The sequence below is a fragment of the Bos grunniens genome, chromosome 5 (assembly GCF_055505025.1).
Source record: "Bos grunniens cultivar Pamir isolate PY7600 chromosome 5, Bosgru_T2T1.0, whole genome shotgun sequence".
In the NCBI taxonomy this organism is placed as follows: domain Eukaryota; kingdom Metazoa; phylum Chordata; class Mammalia; order Artiodactyla; family Bovidae; genus Bos; species Bos grunniens.
Genome location: NC_141169.1, coordinates 47,576,371 through 47,595,332, shown reverse-complemented (window position 1 = coordinate 47,595,332; position 18,962 = coordinate 47,576,371). Strand labels below are relative to the sequence as shown.

General features: G+C 38.4%; 1 protein-coding gene across 1 annotated transcript in view; it reads right to left on the bottom strand.

Annotated features, from left to right (window-relative positions):
- Nucleotides 1-18,962, bottom strand: part of GRIP1 (glutamate receptor interacting protein 1) — a 754,369-nt gene that overhangs the window by 645,662 nt on the left and 89,745 nt on the right. The gene's annotated exons all lie outside the window — the stretch shown is intronic.

Genomic DNA, 18,962 nt, shown 5'->3' with positions numbered 1-18,962 from the left:
AAAGGGTAGATGAAAGAGATGGACTTTTTCCTTCGTTTGTAACTCGACATGTTTTGTTCTTGAATAGCAAGTTGTAAAATGACAATGAATAACATCAGCACTGAAAAAATACACAGGATTTTCACAACTGAAAGACAATTTTGTCCTTGCAAATGTTTGTGGGGAGTAGAGGGAATAAAAGAATTGCTATATTCCAAATGTAAACTATATATATACAATACCAAAAGTTCTACTCAGCAGAAATTCTTGAAACTGGAGCAAATGGCCTTGGGAAGAGTTCTGCAAAAGAAAAGTGTAAGTATACTAAAAGTGATTTTTTTAAAAATAAAATGTAGCTTTAGAACAGTTTTAGACTTACAGAAAAATTGTGCAGATGGTACAGTGAGTTCCTATAACCTTAGTGTTTCTGATGTTATTAACAACCTCCACATGCATTTGCTACAACTGATAACAATTGTTGCTGTTCACTCGCTAAGTCCTGTCCAACTCTTTGTCTCCCCATGTACTGCAGCACGCAAGGCTTCCTTGTCCTTCACTATCTCCCAGAGTTTGTTCAAACTCACGTCCACTGAGTCGGTGATGCCACCCAACCATGCCATTCACTGTCACCCCCTTCTCCTCCTGCCCTCAGTCTTTCAATATTGATACATTATTAGTAACTGATGTTCAAGCTGGTTTTAGAAAAGGCAGAGGAACCAGAGATCAAATTGCCAACATCCACTGGATCATGGAAAAAGCAAGAGAGTTCCAGAAAAACATTTATTTTTGCTATATTGACTATGCCAAAGCCTTTGAATGTGTGGATCACAATAAACTGTGGAAAATTCTGAAAGAGATGGGAATACCAGACCACCTGACCTGCCTCTTGAGAAACCTGTATGAAGGTCAGGAAGCAACAATTAGAACTGGACATGGAACAACAGACTGGTTCCAAATAGGAAAAGGAGTACATCAAAGCTGTATATTGTCACCCTGCTAATTTAACTTATATGCAGAGCACATCATGAGAAACGCTGGACTGGAAGAAACACAAGCTGGAATCAAGATTGCTGGGAGAAATATCAATAACCTCAGATATGCATATGACACCACCCTTATGGCAGAAAGTGAAGAGGAATTCAAAAGCCTCTTGATGAAAGTGAAAGAGGAGAGTGAAAAAGTTGGCTTAAAGCTCAACATTCAGAAGACTAAGATCATGGCATCTGGTCCCATCACTTCATGGCAAATAAATAGGGAAACAGTGGAAACATTGGCTGACTTTATTTTGGGGGCTCCAAAATCAGTGCAGATGGTGACTGCAGCCAGTAACTGAAGTCCCTGCTTTATTTAAATTTCCTTTGTTTTTAACTAGTATCCTTTTCTGTTTCAGGATTCCATGCAAGATAACACATTTCATTTAGTTGTCATGTTTCCTTAGGTTCCTCTTGGCTCTAACAATTTCTTAGACTTTCCTCGTTTATTTATTTTTTAAAAATATATATTCATTTATTCATTTATTTATTTTTGGCTGCCTTGGGTCTTAGTTGCGGCAGGCAAGATCTTCCCGTTGCAGAGTGTAAGCTTCTTCCTAGTTGTGGAAAGTGGGCTCAATTGTCCTGGGGCATGTGGGATCTTAGTTCCCTGATCAGGGATTGAACTTGTGTTCCATGCATTGGAAGATAGATTCTTAACCACTGGACCCCAAGCAAGCCCCGACTTCTCTTGTTTTGAAGAGTACTCACTTTTGTATGCTGTCTTTCAATTCAGATTTGTCTGATGATTAGACTAGGTTTGTGGGGTGTGGGGATGAAGACCACAGAAGTAAAAGCCATTTTCACTACATCCCATAAAGAGTATATATTTAATATCAACACCACTTATGCCTGATGCTGTCAATCTTGATCACCTGGCTGAAGTATATTTGTAATATGACCACTGTAAAGTTACCTTTTCATCCTTTCCATATTGTACTTTTTAGAACAAAGTCACTTCACACAGCCCTCACTTAAGGAGTAGAGAGTTATGCCCACCTTCTCAAGGGCAAAGCAGCAACATCAATATTTGGAATTGTGCAGATGAGACAGCCTCTTCTCTCCCATTTACTTATTTTTTATATGGCTATGCCACCATTTGCTTATGCATCTACCTACTGAAAGATGTCTTTGCTGTTTTGTTGTTTCTTTTCTAATATATACACTTAAGACTTTGAATTTTCCTTTAAATACTGCTTTTGCTGCATCCTATAAATTTTGACAAGTTGTATTTTCACTTTCAGTTTGTTGAAAATATTTTTAAATTTATGTAGTGAATTATTCAATCCAGTGTTATTTATGAGTATTGTTTCATCTCCAAATATGTTGGGATTTTCAAATATCTATTACTGCTGCTGCTAAGTCACTTCAGTCATGTCCGACTCTGTGCGACCCCATAGACGGCAGCCCACCAGGCTCCCCCATCCCTGGGATTCTCCAGGCAAGAATACTGGAGTGGGTTGTCATTTCCTTCTCCAATGCATGAAAGTGAGAAGTGAAAGTGAAGTCGCTCGGTCGTGTCCGACTCTTAGCGACCCCATGGACTGCAGCCACCAGGCTCCTCCGTCCATGGGATTTTCCAGGCAAGAGTACTGGAGTGGGGTGCCATTGCCTTCTCCGATCTATTACTGATTCCTAGTTTAATTCTCATTACACACTTCATAAGGTTTCTACATTTCTAATGTGTTAAGATGTGCTTTATGGCTCAAAATGTGATCCATTTTGGTGAATGTTCCATGAAAGCTTGAGAAGAACATGGATTCTGTTCTTGTTGGATGGAGTACTCCACATGACAATTAGATTAAGTTGATTGACAGTGCTACTCGAGTCAACTATAGCCTGACTAGTTTTTGCCTCTTTGATCTATCAACTATTAAAAGAGGGTTGCTGAAACCTACAGCTACAATGGTGAATTATCTATTATATTTCTCTTTGCAGTCCCATCAGTTTTTGTCTCATGTATTTGATGCTCTGTTATTAGGTGCATAGATGTTTAAGATTGTTATGTCTCCCTGGAGAATTAACACTTTTATCATTCTTGAATGTCTTTCTTTATCCCATATAATTCTCTTTGTACTGAAGTTTTCTCTGTCTGAAATTAAGGTAGTAATTCTTTCTTTTGATTAGTGTTAACACAGTACATCTTTCTCCATCCTTTTACTTTAACTTGAGGCTTTATATTAAAAGTGGTTCTTTGTAAACAACAGAGAGTAGCGTCTATTTTTTAAAATCTACTCTGGCTTCTGTGGTGGCTCAGTTGGTAAAGAATCAGCAATGCAGGAGACCCTGGTTCCATCCCTGGGTCAGGAAGATCCCCTGGAGAAGGAAATGGCAACCCACTCCAGTATTCCTGTCTGGAGAATCCCATGGATAGAGAAGCCTGGGGGGCTACAGTCCATGGTGTTGCTAGAGTCGGACACGATTTAGCAACTAAACCGCCACCACTGATAATCTAATTGGTTACTAGATATATTTAAACCACTCACATTTAAATTTATTTTTTATATGGCTGGATCAATATCTACAATGTTTATAATTGTTTTCTATTTGTTTTCCTCTTTTTTCCCTTATTCTGCCTTCTATTATTTTAATTGAGTTTCTTATATGATATTTTATCTTCTCACTGAGTATATCAATTATGCTTCTTAAAATCTTTTTAGTGGTTGCCTAGAACTTGCAATAAGCATTTCAAGCTGATCCAAACCACCTTCAAGCAACATTGTGCCACTTCATGTGTCACGCTTATACTTTATAACACAGTACAGTTATCCCTCAGTGTCCACAAGGGTAAGTTCCAGGACCTCTATGCAAAATCCATGGATGCTCAAGTCCCTTATATAAAATGGTGTAGTTCAGTTGGCCCTCCATGTCTTTGGGTGCTGTGTCCACAGATACTGAGAGCCAGCCATATTGCCATTTAATCCTTTCTATCTCTTAGGATATTGTGGTCATTCATTTCATTTATCCACATGCTGTAATCATCAAATACATGATTACCAGTATGCATCTAAACAAATAATTTTCTTTTAGAACCATTAGAAAACAAAAATATTTTATTTTGACCTTCATTTACTTCTCCTCTGACATATTTTCCTTAAGCAAATCCAAGTTTCTAAACTTTCTTTTCTTTTCTTCTGAAGAACTTATTTTCATGAAGAGCTGGGCTTCTGGTAATAAATTTCCTCAGTTTTGTTGCCTAAGAAAGCCTTTATTTATCCTCTACTTTTGAAGGTCAATTTCTCTGGATATAGAATTTAAAACTGACTTTTTTTTCTTTCAATACTTTTAAATATTTCACTCCACTGGCATGGTTTCTGATAAGAAGTCCTCTGTAATTCTTATTCTTCTAATAGGTAAGGTTCCCCCTGACTCAACTCACCCCTATGATTTCTTTCAAGATTTTCTCTTTGTTTCAGTTTCCTACAGTTTGAATATCATATATCTATGTATATAGAATTTTGGTTTTGTTTTCAGTTTTTTATGGTTTTTTGGCCACAATGAACGGCAAGCAGGATCTTAGTTTCCTACCAGGGATTGAACGCATGCCCCCTGCTGTGGAAGTGCAGAGTCCTGACCACTGAACTACCGGGGAAGTCCCATAGATTTTTGGTATTTATATTGCTTGATGATTCTTGTGCTCTTTTTGAGGTTAGGTGTCTGTCCTTAATTTTAGAAAGTTATTAGTCATTATTACTTCAAATATTGACATTGTTCTATTTTTTTCCTCCTTGTGAAATTCCAATTACACAAAGATTTCACTTTCAGAAATTGTCATTGAATGTTCTGTTTTTGTTTTTTCGTTTTTTTTTTTTTAATCTTTTCCCTTTGCCTTTCAGTTTGAGAAGCTTCTTCTGACGTACTCCAAACTCACTGAGACTTTCCCCAGCCATGTCCAGTCTACTGATGAGCCCATCACAGGTATTCCTGATTTCTGTGACTGCATTTCTGATTTCTGGCATTTCCTCTTGATTCTTTCTTACATTTTCATTTGTTAACAAACATTTCCCACTTGTCCTGTATGTTACCTACCTTTTCTGCTAGAGTCCTTAAAGTATGAATCATGGATATTTTAAATTTCTTGTCTCATCATTCCAAACCCTGCATCATACCTGAGTCTGGTTCTGATGCTTTGCTTGGTTTCTTTGGACTGTGTTTTCCCTTGCCCTTTAGCATATCTTGAATATTCTGTTGAAAGCCAGGCATCATATATGGGATAACAGGAACTAAGGTAAACAGAACTTCAGGGTGAGGTATTATATGAAGCTGGCCAGGAGTTGGGCTTTGTTTACTGTTTGTTGTAGACATAGGTGCCAGAAGCTTCAAATTTCTCCTGTATCCGGAGATATTTCCGGTTATCTTTGGGCTTTCCTAAGAAGCACGCCTTGGCAAGGTAGAGTCTGCATCCCACAGCTCTTTCAGCTGTAATCTATTGTTATTACAGGGGAACCCTGTGGCTGCAGTAGTATAGAATGGGAAAGGGGAAGCAGTCTAGAATCTTATGATTAAATCTCAGTCATTTGGTAGGCTTGTGTTGCTGTGCTGTGACCTTTACCAGTGTTTCTTAGATTTTTCCCTCCTGCCTTAGGTGATACAGAAAAGCTAGGGAGGGCCTGAGTCAGAAAATGTCCTCTCCCTAGGTGGTATAAGACTCTGCTAAAGTCACTTCCCCTAGAGAGTAGACCTTTATTATAGAAAATGTTCTGAGAGTATTTCACAGCAGTTACTTTTCTCCTTCTCTTGCCAGAAAAAGCAAAGTATCTTTCTCGACTCTTCACCATGAGACCCTGATAGGGTTTTAGAGGCAAAATCCAAGTGTGAGACCCCCTCTAAAACTGTTGTGCCCAGGAGTTTCTCAGTGTAAAGCTGAACTACATTTAGCTCCTATAATTCAGCAAAACTACTATTTAAGCAATTCCTCCAGCTTATGGCTCCCACTGCTTCAGCTGCAGGCAACCAAATCTTAGCTATGACTGTCAGATGTAGTTGTTGCTCCCAATTTTGGGGTGGTATTTGCCTTGAAACTGCTGATGGGGCTAAGGGAAAAATCACTGACTTTCAGTTTGCTCATGTTTTGTTTATTGTAAGAATAGAAGCAAAGATTTCCAAGCTCCTTATGTTGTCTTTTCATACTCATATTTTAAATTTTATTTTTATAGAGAACAGAAAGTATCTGAGAACTCAAAACATAGTACCAGAGACTTCGAAAGACAAAAATTCATTCATTCAATGACATTTATTAAGCATTTATTATGATGCTAGGCTATGTGCTGCAGAGCAGGGATAGAGTGATGAAGATGACAGCTATGGTCCCTGCCTTCACAAAACTTATATTCTAGTAAGAAAGACAGAAAAAGGATATACACATGAAAACTGTAACCTCAGCCTTTAAGAAGCTAATCACACTGACAAAACAAAAGGTAATAGGCATACAGATTATATGTTGGAGGACACTGTAATAAGGTAGTTCAGCAAAGAAAAGGAACTGTGTGAGTTGAAGCATTCTCGGGCTTGAGAAAAATATAGAAAATACGTAGCACTAAGGTTTTGAAGAAGTGTCACTTTGATAAAGGGCACAGCTATAGGAGAGACTTGGAGCAGTAATGAGAATATCATGTTCCAATGCAGCTAACACAATATAACACAATAACGTGTTCCACTACAGCTTGGCTGCAGAGCAGTAGGAAAGAATAGCAGAAACACTGGCTGACACCAGACTCAGAAATGTGTTGTTCAACAAGAAACATGAGAATCTTGTATTAAAACATTAGACAGTGAGTGGAACAGAAAAAAAGAAAATACTGTCTAGCATTCATATAGACACCGAGGTTCTGCCACTGAACAGTCGCAGATCCTTGGGCAACATCACTTGGCTCTGAGTACATCTTCATCCTTAGTTTTCAAAAAAATGTTGACTCCCTGAGTACTCTTCCCATTTAAATACCCTGAGGTTCTCTGTGGGAATGTCTTCCACATCAATCCAAATAGGGAGGAGTCCAGTCTCTGGATGAGTCCATCAATGCAGGAAGCTCACTACTCTTCGTGGCAGCCAACTCAACAGAACAGGCATTGGACAGTTACATTGACCAAATGCTTTTGCTCATAATACGGTGAAATCTGCCTTTCCATAATCCACTCTGTTTAAAGTTTAAAACTCTGGAGCAGTTGTGTCCAGTAGAACTTTCTGCAATAATAAAATATCCTATATCTGTTCAATTCAGTAGCCACTGGGCACTTGGAATGTGGCCACTATGATGGGAGAACTGAATTTTATCTTATTGTATTTTATTTGAAATAGCCACATGTGGCCAGCAGCTACAATATTGGATTACCTACCTTAAAGCATTCCAGAGTAAGCTTAGTTCTTCCACTTGACAACTCCACAAATATGTATAATAGTTCATTATTGGCTTGTTTCCTGAGTTTTCGTTCTCTAATCACCCTGAGGTGCTCTAACCATTGTTCACATGGCATATCTTGTAGCCTCCACGCTCTCTTCTTTTTTTAATTGGAGTATAATTGCTTTACAATGCTGTGCTAGTTTCTGCTGAGTAACATCCCATGTTCTTACTGACACATTCTAATTCACTCACACTCAGCTAAGGTCTACAGATGGTTTCCAGAAACCATGAAACACCACCTGAATTTACATATAAATCTCTTATGTACACATGTGCATTTTTGATAGGACAGTTTCCTAGCTGCCTTCAGATTCCTAAAGAAATCCCTGACCCCCTCAACAGGGGCTGGGGTAGGAGAGGAAGATAAAAGAAAATGGGACGCAATGATACTATTAAAGGTAGCTCAAACATAGCACAAAACTCTTAAGAGCCTGAGATGAAAGCAAACCTCAGGACCCCTCTAGTGCCCAGTCCTACTTCTATTTTAATACCAGCTAGAAGTTTTCACACAAAAGTTGCTTCAATTTCTTTCTAAAACATAGCCCATCGTTTATCTTTTATAAACATGGTAACATGGAATTTTTATAAATCTATGTGTCATGTAAATGTTATTTTCAGGAGAACTACGGTTAAAAGTACTTTTTTAAGAAAAGCATTCTTTAACACTCCCCTCCCCCCACCACGAAAAAAAAACCCACACAGACACCATCTAGCCTGTTCAGAGTCTTGGAATACTTTTAAAATTTTCTGACTGACAAGACAACTTTTTAAAAAAGGAAAACACACTTCAAAAACCTTCTTCCAGTCTAATAAAGACATCTGTAATTCCCTTGATTCAGATCCTGCTGCCTCCATATAGAAGGCTGATTTTGAAAAGATTTCTGAATTCTGAATGAAGTCACCTTACTAAATCAAAGGACCTATAGTCTGTCAAAGTAATCTGACCTCTATTGGCCTAAATCGAAACATCACAGCTATGCCAGTGTTTATCCTATTTTTGAAGAACTCCAGGAAAGCTATTCTGTTACCTTAAATAGCAATTCCATTCCAATGCCATTCATAAAAGATGAAATGTAATATAACACTAAAATAACTTTGTAGGTAGATATTGCTTCTTACCAAAAGTATATATCAAGTAAAAGTACATCATCTATTTGAACAGCTGTAGTTTCTCTTTACTAGCATCCAAATTTAATTCTGGCTTTAAAATTATATAAGGAGACGCTTTGGCATATTGAATATTAAAAGTCCAGAGTTTCCCTAGATTCCAGGCTTTGGGGGAATACTTTCTTTCTCCCTTCTCTTCATTTCTTTTTCTCTCTTTTTAAAATATTAAATAAGCAATTGCAGTGATTACAATATAAAAATTCTAAATGAACAAGTGAAAAAGAAAATCCCATCCTGACATTATTTATAAGGTTACTTCTTGTTTTATTAGATTTTTTTCCATTTTCCCAGCTTTTATTCAATAATCTAATCTTGCCAAATAAATTGAAATACAATCTTACCACATATATAATGTACATTTATGGTGAGACCTAATTACTGATTCATTCAATAAATATGAGCATCTACTATAGCCACCATTTCTAGGAACATTATATATTTAAGTCTACATGGAAGGTTACTTTTTAGTAACAGCTGACTAGAAGACAGAGCAAGAAAGATGTCAATTTATCTCCTTGAAATTAGATCTTGCTGCACAAACTTTAGAACATTTATTTTTGTCTTTCTAGTTCTAAAGAAAGAAATCACCATGATAGATGCACAAAAGTCCCCCTAGATCATCTTGAGTGGCAGAACCTGGAGTCAGTCTGACCACTGGAGTCTGGAGTTGGCCCTTAAGAACTCTCTGTGACTGTCTTTGAATCCTCGACTCAGATGTCTATTTAACTAGTAACACCCCCTACAACACTGCCTCCCTGGACCACAGGCCCATGACTCCCCAGTCATATCACTAGAATGTTCACTAGCCCATCACTTTATACCACTCTTGACCTCTCTTTATTCTCAACCCAAAAGCTAGAAAGATACTGTTAATCTTTTTTTTTTTTTTAATTTCTCCAGTAAAGATGGGTTCACTTGAAATCAGTGGAGAATTGCAATTAGGGGTTTGCAACCATGAAGAGTCATGTGCAAGTCCCCACACAGCAAGGAAAGGAAAGCACTTTTTTTTGTTTGTTTGTTTACGGGGTATTTTTTATTTTTATAATTTTTACTGGCATATAGTTCCTTTACAGTGTTGTGTTACTAATAGTTTCTGCTTGCCTGACTACCTGCTAAGTCACTTTAGTCATGTCCGATTCTTTGCGACCCTATGGACTGTAGCCCACCAGGCTCTTCTGTCCATGGGAATTCTCCAGGCAGAATACTGGAGTGGGCTGCTGTGCCCTCCTCCAGGGAATCTTCTCCACCCAGGGATGGAACCTGTGTTTCTTATGTCTCCAGCTTGGGCAGGCAGACTCTTTACCACTAGTGCACTTGAGTGAAAGTCACTCAGTCATGGCCAACTCTGTGACTCTATGGACTATAGCCCACCAGACTTCTCTGTTTATGGAATTCTTCAGGCAAGAATATGGGAGTAGGTTGCCATTTCCTTCTCCAAGCGCCATCTGGGAAGCCACTAATTGTTTCTAATGTACAGCAAGGTGAATCAGCAATGTGTATACATATATCCCCTCTGTTTTTGGATTTCCTTCCCATTTAGGTAACTACAGAGGATGGAGTAGAATTCCCTCCAGAAAGATACTTTAAAAACTTAAGTCAGGTTACTCTCCAACATGCCTCAAACACTTCACACTCAAAAAAAGAAAAAAAAGCTAAAATCCTGACTCTGCCCCACAAAGTTGCCTAGTTCCCTCAGATCTTTACTCAAATGTCACCTTTTCTACTGTGTGACCCATTTAAATCTCAATCCCTTCTCCTAACACACCTGCATTTGTATCTTCTTGTCTGCTATATTATTTTTCCTTAAAACTTACAAGTATCTAATGTACACTGGATTTTACTTAATTCATTTCAATTTGTTGACTTATTTATCTAGACCTTCCCCATCTAAAATGTAAGCTTCATGAAGGCAGGGATTTGAATATATAGAACCCTCACTAGCATTCAGTAAGAAATTAGTTTTTAAATCTACTGAATAGGTTCATACACAGGATGGAGTGAAAAGGTATGTAAAAATGACTATAATTTCAACATTGTCTAAATTCACACCCTCATTTAAACTGGCATTATTCTCTGGAATTTTTTAAAAAATAGAAATACAGCTTTTGTTAGAAGATAATCAAAATACTCATTATTGAAAAATCAAAATGAAGCCTTAGCAGGGTGTCTGGCACATGGTAAGCACTCAACAAATGTTTGCTCTTATTGATTTTTATTACACACTTGTCTTAGAATAAATTCTTGGAAGTACAATTGTTAGTCATAAAGAAAGGCATATATATTAAGTGCCTAATAAAACTTAATCATCAGGGGCTCTCATTTGCTATAGCCTCCTCCAACACATGAGAAGGGTCATCAAAATATATTCACATGGCCATATGTTTTTGTAAAATCTGTAAATATAAGATACTTGAGCTGCATCTGTTATGACTACTGTTGCTTTCAACTTTCCCACTTTCCCTTTCACCAAGTCGCGCCTTATACTGAGTGGCTATCTCATGGCCATTGGCATTTTCAGAATTCAGTAAGGGCAAACTGAATTGGGAATTATATTTCAGTTTTGTTTACTGGTGTTTACATGTGGACTTCGAGGTCACCTCAAAAGACAGTGACAGCTATCACAAACAAGAAATAGCGAGGAATATGCCTACTGCCCATCATTCCAACTCATCCTCTAGGGCCGAAGGTCACCTATAATGATGAGAATGCCTCTAGTCAAGCCTAGAAGTATGTGGACAACAGAGAAGGAACAAGATTTGAAAGTTACAGTGCCAGGAGCTAGTCTGTAGAAAATTATTTCAATCATCAGGCATCTAAAATCAAAGCAAAATATTCGATTCCATTTTCAGTGCCTAGACTAAATAGAAGCAATTTCCTGTTGAGAATATACTCAATAATGGTGTATCAATCTTAAATACAAAAAACCCATAGCTGTACTGCAAACAGCACGCATGTGTGCATGTGAACTTTTACATTCTATGCATCCTAACTATCAATAACAAGAAATTTTCATCTACCATTCTAGAAGACTTAATTATCTTTCCTATGCCTTTGTAGAAAATACAAAACCGTTGTCATCTGAAAAGACAATCAAAGAGTAAACAACATAATAGAGAAATAAATTATTATAGAAGAATGTCAGGAAGCTCATTACTAAAAATGTTAATAAACATAACACATAAATTCCATTCAAGGGTGAAATACAGAGACCAGTTAGGAAGCTATTTCAGTGGTCTAGGAAAGACAAGATGGAGTTTTAGATCAGGGCACAGGCAGGAGAGGAGGCGAGAAGTTGCAAATACCTTTTGGTTTTTAATAGTCAACAGTCATATATGGTGATGAATTCTGAGGCAGTCCAAGCAAAGATGTCCTAAGCCAAGGCTAAGAATCAGACTGAATCAAGTTTGCCACTTAGTGATGAATTTTGTGATGTTCTGGTATTCACCAACTTTACAAAAATTAGTTGTGATTTCTTTCTTGTTAAAACTAAATGTTTACTTTCATACCCAATGCTGTATTCATAACTTTAGAATCCTTTTTTTTAAGGACCCCTTCTCCCCTTTTCCCAATGTACAAGCCTCAGGCTCTACAAAGCCTCTATCTGCCCCGGGTCACAGAGTATGTACATTGTAAATTTTGATGTAGGCCGATCAATTTCCCACTGGAAAGATTATACCAATTGACACCCCCGGTTTCCTTAAAATTGTGTTAATATCAGCTATTATCATTCTTTCTAAATATGGCCAATCTGAGAGATGAATATTTAAGATTCTTTGGTTATGAGGGATGCTGAACTTCTTTATTTCTATTAATATATGCATATTCCTCATTTGCAAATCTTTCCTTACAGGTTACCTTAGGGTCTAGTTCTTTGCCATTTTTCTGTTAGAAAGTCTGTCTTTGTCACTTGACTGGCACACAAACAATCATTAAGTGTCAACTACTGTTACCCTGTATGTATTTACTCCATTTATCGCGCATATATTGAGTTGGCCAAAAAAGTTCATTCAGACTTTCCATAACATCATATGGAAGAACCTGAAAGAACTTGTTGGCCAATCCAATACATGTCATTTAAACACTTTACCTCTAAATGCCTTGTTTCTCCAACTAGATGATACATTATTAATAAGTAGGAGAAGTTCTTAATGGGAAGACTTATACTATATTACAAATTATATTTTCTATTTCATATCCCTAACCTAGCACCCACCAAAATATTTTAAATGAGCAATATTTAAACACAATCTAAACTCCTTACACCACCATCACCACTTCTTTCTACAGTTTAAACAGCTAAATCCATTCAAAATCAATAGGAGTCAAATACAAATGCCTCACTGAATCTGTCATACATCTGGCCAAGAAAAAAAAGAATGTTTCATTTTCTCCCTTTTAAACGAACATCTGAAGATTTGTGTCTTCATTATTTCCACTTACCCTTGCTTTTCTTGAATTCTCCTATACCACATCCATATTCTTAATTTTTCTCTTTTGTCCAGTCCTTAGATTTTTAAAACTCACATACATACATTCAAGTTTATGAACCTTGGGAACTAGTGAGAAATTTGACAAATTCTATGTACTGAACTGAATATAAATTGTAGCTAATTCTGACCCCACTGAATACAGACTGTAGCTAATTTTAATACACTTATATGATTGAAAGTACCAATTGACACTGCTTTCTTTTTCAGAAACAGAAGCAGGTTGCTAATTACAAGGTGTATCAATAGGCAGCTCCCAGAGAAAGATTCCTCAATTTTGGTGCAATTATGAAAAAACAAAATATAGACATTAGAATTCTTAAGTCTGTCATGTTCAAGATTGGGTCAAATTTTCATCAAGATATATCAGCAAGCCTACAAAATTTAAATTTTTCAGGGTAAAATTATTCTAAGAGTTCTGAATGTCCATTAAGTTCTCTAACACATCTTTCCAATTTTTTAAAATGTAAAATAGGGACTTCTCTGGCAGTCCAGTGGTTAAGACTCCACACTTCCAATGCAGAGCACGAGGGTTCAATCCATGGTCTGGGATCTAAGATCCCACATGCTGCGTGGTGTGGCCAAAAAATAAAATTTTTTTAAATAAATAAAATATAAAAGGAATACAGCAGAAAAGAACACATGTGGTTAAGTTTATAGCTTGATGAATTTTCACAAAATGAACCCTTCAACTCATCAATTCCCAGGCTATGAAGCACAGCACTACTGGAAGCTAAGAAGCCCCTACTAAGCTCATTACAAGTCACTATATCTCCCCAAAGTTCACCTCTATTCTGACCTTTAACACCAGAGATTAGTTTTGCCTATGTTTGAACATAGTGGGAATTATCCAATAAACACATTTTTGTATCTGGTTTCTTTTTTCTTATAATTATGTTGCTGCATGTAACAATAATAGCCCAAACACTCAAAGTTTTAAAATAAGTCATTAATGAATGCCTTCCTCAGTCACTATAGTTAGTTCCAGAGTTGGGGCTCTTCTTTTAATAAAGAGTTCCATTTTAGACTTTAATTCCAAATCCAGAAATTATCTCAGCAAGAGTTAATAAACAGATTCAACCCAAGAAGAGGGTGGTGTTAGGGGGATTTTTTTGATCATGTAGAGTACATATTCACACATACAAGAAAGCATCTTCTTTTTATTACATTGAAAAAAGTAATAATAAAGTACTATACTCTAAAATATTTTAAAGTTCGACTTAAAAGCACTTCTACAGAAATAAACTATTTTGATTGTAGGTCAAATCAATGTAGGTATATCAAAATTATGTAATTTTGATTACATAATTTCAGATTACATAATTTCATATTATACATCTGAAATTATAATCTGAAACTGATCCCTCTCTTCCCTATAAGCCTCTGTCTTTGGACAGTTACATCAGCAGCTCCAAACTGGTCTTAATTTTCCCAAGGAGGCAATGTTACCATATGAGATATTGTGTCCTTGTGCACACTTCAGCATTTCCTTCATCTGTCTCAGACCAGCTGTTTTCTATTTTCCCCCCCAAACTTTAAAGACTACTAGATTAAAGCCAAAAAGAGAAGTCTCTGCCTCAAAAGCAAAGATAAAAAGCAAACAAAAACACCTAAAGAAAAAACAAAAATGCTTGTAAAAAATGCCGCATTTCCACCAGCTTGTTCATTTTTCTCTTGTGCAATGACATTTTCATTTTCTCTTAACTTGATCTGACTTCTAACCAAGTTCATTCTTAAATTACAGGCGGCTAAGCCTCTGAAAATTTTATCTGCAGCTTTCAGGATCCACGGGGACCAATGGCAAAGTGGAGGACCATGACACGGCCACAGCCCGAGCTGCGGAGGCCAGCCGGGCTCGGCGCCTTGGGCAGCGTGCCTCCGCCCTCTGTGCTGGGTCACAAGCTTTACACCATCTGGGTGGCCGCCCCGGGATATATGATTTGCTAAACCTGCTGGGATCCCATGTGTGACTCTTCCCAAGAATTAAAGAGAAAATACACTTCTCTCCCTAAACAGCAATACATCTCAAACATTTTGATTTCCATGACCCCGCCTGAAGATTCACACAACATCCCCCAAACCATAAAGCCTCTCTTCTATTAAAAATAAAAACAGCAAAACAAAATAATGACTTGTCATCTTCCAGGTACCATCACCACTGGGCGATTCTGGAATTATTTTTGCTTTGTGTGTGTGTGTGTGTGAATTCATACATTTGGGGAAGGTGGGAAGATACTCAATGAGTGGACCCGGGAGTGTAACGCAGTTTACATAGCAACAGCCCAAACTAGCCAGCAGTAAAGGTCAGCCAGAGCTCTACAGCTTCTGTCTTCACGAGCTCATCCAAACATCTCGCAGTGCCTCCAAAGGTTTCAAATCTCAGTCTTGAGAGATACTGCTATCAGCTGAACTGTATCTCCCCAGAGGATATGGTCCTGTACCTATGAATGTGAATGCGATCTTATTTAAAATGTGACCTGGGAATGTGACCTATTTGGAAATGGGGTCTTTGCAGATGTAATCAAATTAAGGTGAAGTCATTAGGGTAAGCCCTGATAGCTCAGTTGGTAAAGAATCACCTGCAAGGCAGGAGACCCAGGTTCAATTCCTGGGTTGGGAAGATATGCCGGAGAAGAGATAGGCTACCTACTCCAGTATTCTTGGGCTCCCCTTGTGGCTCAGTTGGTAAAGAATCCACCTGCTACGCAGGAGACCTGGGTTCGATCCCTGGGTAGGGAAGATTCCCTGGAGAAGGGAAAGGCTACCCACTCCAGTATTCTGGCCTAGAGAATTCCACGGACTGTACAGTCCACAGGGTCGCAAAGAGTCGGACATGACTGAGCAACTTTCACTTCACTTCACTTAACCCAATATGACAGGTGTCCTTATAAGAGAAAAAAAGCCCTGTGAAAATAGAGACACAGGAGAGACCTCCACAGGATACAGAGGCAGGCAGCAGTAAGCCAAGAAAGACAAGGATCAAAGCCCAACATGGGAAGTTAGGACAAGGCTAAAAAGGATGCCACCCAGCGTCTCAGAGGATCAACAGCCCTCTTGGCTCTTGATTTTGGACTTTCAGTCTGCCTTGAACTCTGAGGATAAATTCATGTTGTTTTAAGCCACCTAGTTTACAGAACATTGTTGTGGCAGCTCAAGGAAACTGATCAGGCTGAGTGACACCCACTAGATTTGCTCAATTCTCAGTTCTCTCTGATGAGATGGAATACTAAAAATAGTTCATCTATTTCCTTTTGAAAAACTATCTGGTACTTCTATTTGAACAGGAGTAATGAGCATTCTAGAAATTCACCACACTTCAATCATAACTAGCATACACTGGGTAGTTACCGTGGGGCAGGCCCTCTTCTCAGAATTCATACGCATTACCTCCCCTATGAAACAAAAATATTGTTATCCTGATTATATAAATGAGGGAACTCAGACAAGAAGGAGTTCACTTGCCCAAGGTCACATAATTAGAAAGCAGGAGAACCACAGTTTGAAAAGTGTGGCAGTCCACTCCAGCCGGCAAGACTTCCTTGCCGGCATGCAATAGCTTCTCTGGCACTGATGAAGTTTTGACTATTCAGCTTATCCAGGCCACTGTTTCTGCTTGGTACATTTCATCTTCCTCCATTCTTCCTGCCATGCTCTCCATTACCCTGTTTTGGGCATTGGCCAAATCCCCACTAGGCAATGCAAAGGACCCATACACAGCAGAGCTCAATTCTTCCTCAAATGTGCTGTTTCCTACTCTTTTCTAGGGCAGAGAGGTTAAGTATTTTGATGTAAAAGGCCTTCTATTCCAATTGAATTATAGTAAACAAAGCTCCTATTTTTGTCAACCAAGCACTTACGCAGAGAAGGTGACAATGTCAGCAAGTCTTCTTTCACATGCTTAATGTGCATAATACTTAATCAGAAGTTGGCCATGACTAGAGTGGCTTTCCCAAAGATCCACAAGCTGCAAGTGGTTCTGGCCTCTCTCTAAATCCCCTTAACATTTAGCACTTCTTATGATGTTTATCGGAGAAGGCAATGGCACCCCTCTCCAGTACTCTTGCCTGGAAAATCCCATGGACAGAGGAGCCTGGCGGGCTGCAGTCCATGGAGTTGCTACGAGTCAGACACGACTGAGCGGCTTCACTTTCACTTTTCACTTTCATGCATTGGAGAAGGAAATGGCAACCCACTCCAGTGTTCTTGCCTGGAGAATCCCAGGGACGGCGGAGCCTGGTGGGCTGCCGTCTATGGGGTCGCACAGAGTCGGACACTACTGACGCGACTAAGCAGCAGCAGCAGCATGATGTTTATCAGAAACCACCCTCCATTACAATTGTTTGTGTTCTTGTGTTACTTTCTTTTTTGCAGTATAAATTCCTTGATGCCAATGCCACATTTTAGGTCTGTCTTTCCCACAGCAAACTTCTTGGTGTTTTGCATAAAGTAGACCCTCAAAATACATTTGTTGAGTGAATATCTGGATAAATATATAATGGCCATAGTTGTAGGCTAGTGATTCGACTATAATAATATGCTGAATACTAGACATAGATTGATTATTCAACTCACTGAAAATGACATAAAGGAATTTTCCCTCAAGAATCAGTTACTATCTATTACAAAACCTGTAACTTAGATTTAAGGTTAAAAAGCAGAAAAGAAAAATGTAGCTTTGGTGCAAGGTCCTAAGATAATCTGTCTTTGGTTAGAGACAAGAAGATAAAGACTTTATTTAAAAGGATAAATGAACAAACAAACAAAAAGTATAATTTTTCAAAGATAAAGGAAGCACATACTTCAATTGGTAAAGATATTCTAACAGCATATTTGCAGAAAGGACTCTGTTCTGCCATATGCAAGTCCTTTCCATTTGCTTAGATGGTGAGATGGCCTACTCAAAAAGAGGATAACTTCCAAATAAGGGAGTAAAGGGCCCAGATTTCAGGTTTCCTAACTCTCAGTCTTAGAATTCGCATGTCTGGGCTGCACTGTGTTATTCTGGGGGGAGGCACTCCTTTTACCTTTGGGAAAACTGGATTCTAGTTCCAGCTCCACTATATAATAATAAAAGAGCTACCATTCATTGAAAATTTACAAAGTACACTTTTATGCTATATTATTTAATTAGGACAATAATGCTGTGATTGTTGAGGAAGTAGGTCAAAGATCTTATTTTATAGGTGGCAAAGGTTCATTTCAGAGATGGCAGTTCTAGATCTCAAATCCACTTCCTTCTACCTCCACACTCTATATTCTTTGTCAGCTTCTACGTGGTAGCAACAGGCAACTGCCTACCTGACAGACCTTCTCCGCCTCTTTTTGACTTTGTGTGTGATGGTAACATCCCAACTAAAAGTATTTGGCCTCTAAGATGGCACCCAATGATTTCCCCCTTTAGTGCTTGTCTGGAGCCTCCCACTGAGTGTGGGCTGGACTTACTGATACTTTAAGTAAGTAGAATAGAGCAAAAGTGATGTCACTCCCAAAATTAGGTTAAAAAAAGACTGGGGCTTCCATTTGGGGCTACCCTCTCTCCTCCCTTATTCTCTCTGAGGGAAGCCAACTGCCATTGTGTGACCTGACCTGTGAAAAGGATCTCATCACAGACAACAGAGCAACTCTGAGCAACAGGTAGGGAAAAACTGAGACCAGCAGATCACAACTCATTAGGGACTGAATCCTGCCAACAATCCAGGTGACTCAGTAGAAAAGAATCCTCCTGCCAATGCAGGAGACACAGGTTTGATTCCTGGGTAGGGAAGATCCCCTGGAGAAGGAAAGGGCAACCCCACATCAGTACTCTTGCCTGAAAAATCCCATGGACAGAGGATCCTGGTGGCTACAGTCCATGGGGTCTCAAAGAGTTGGACATGACTGACTAAATAACAAACAACAGT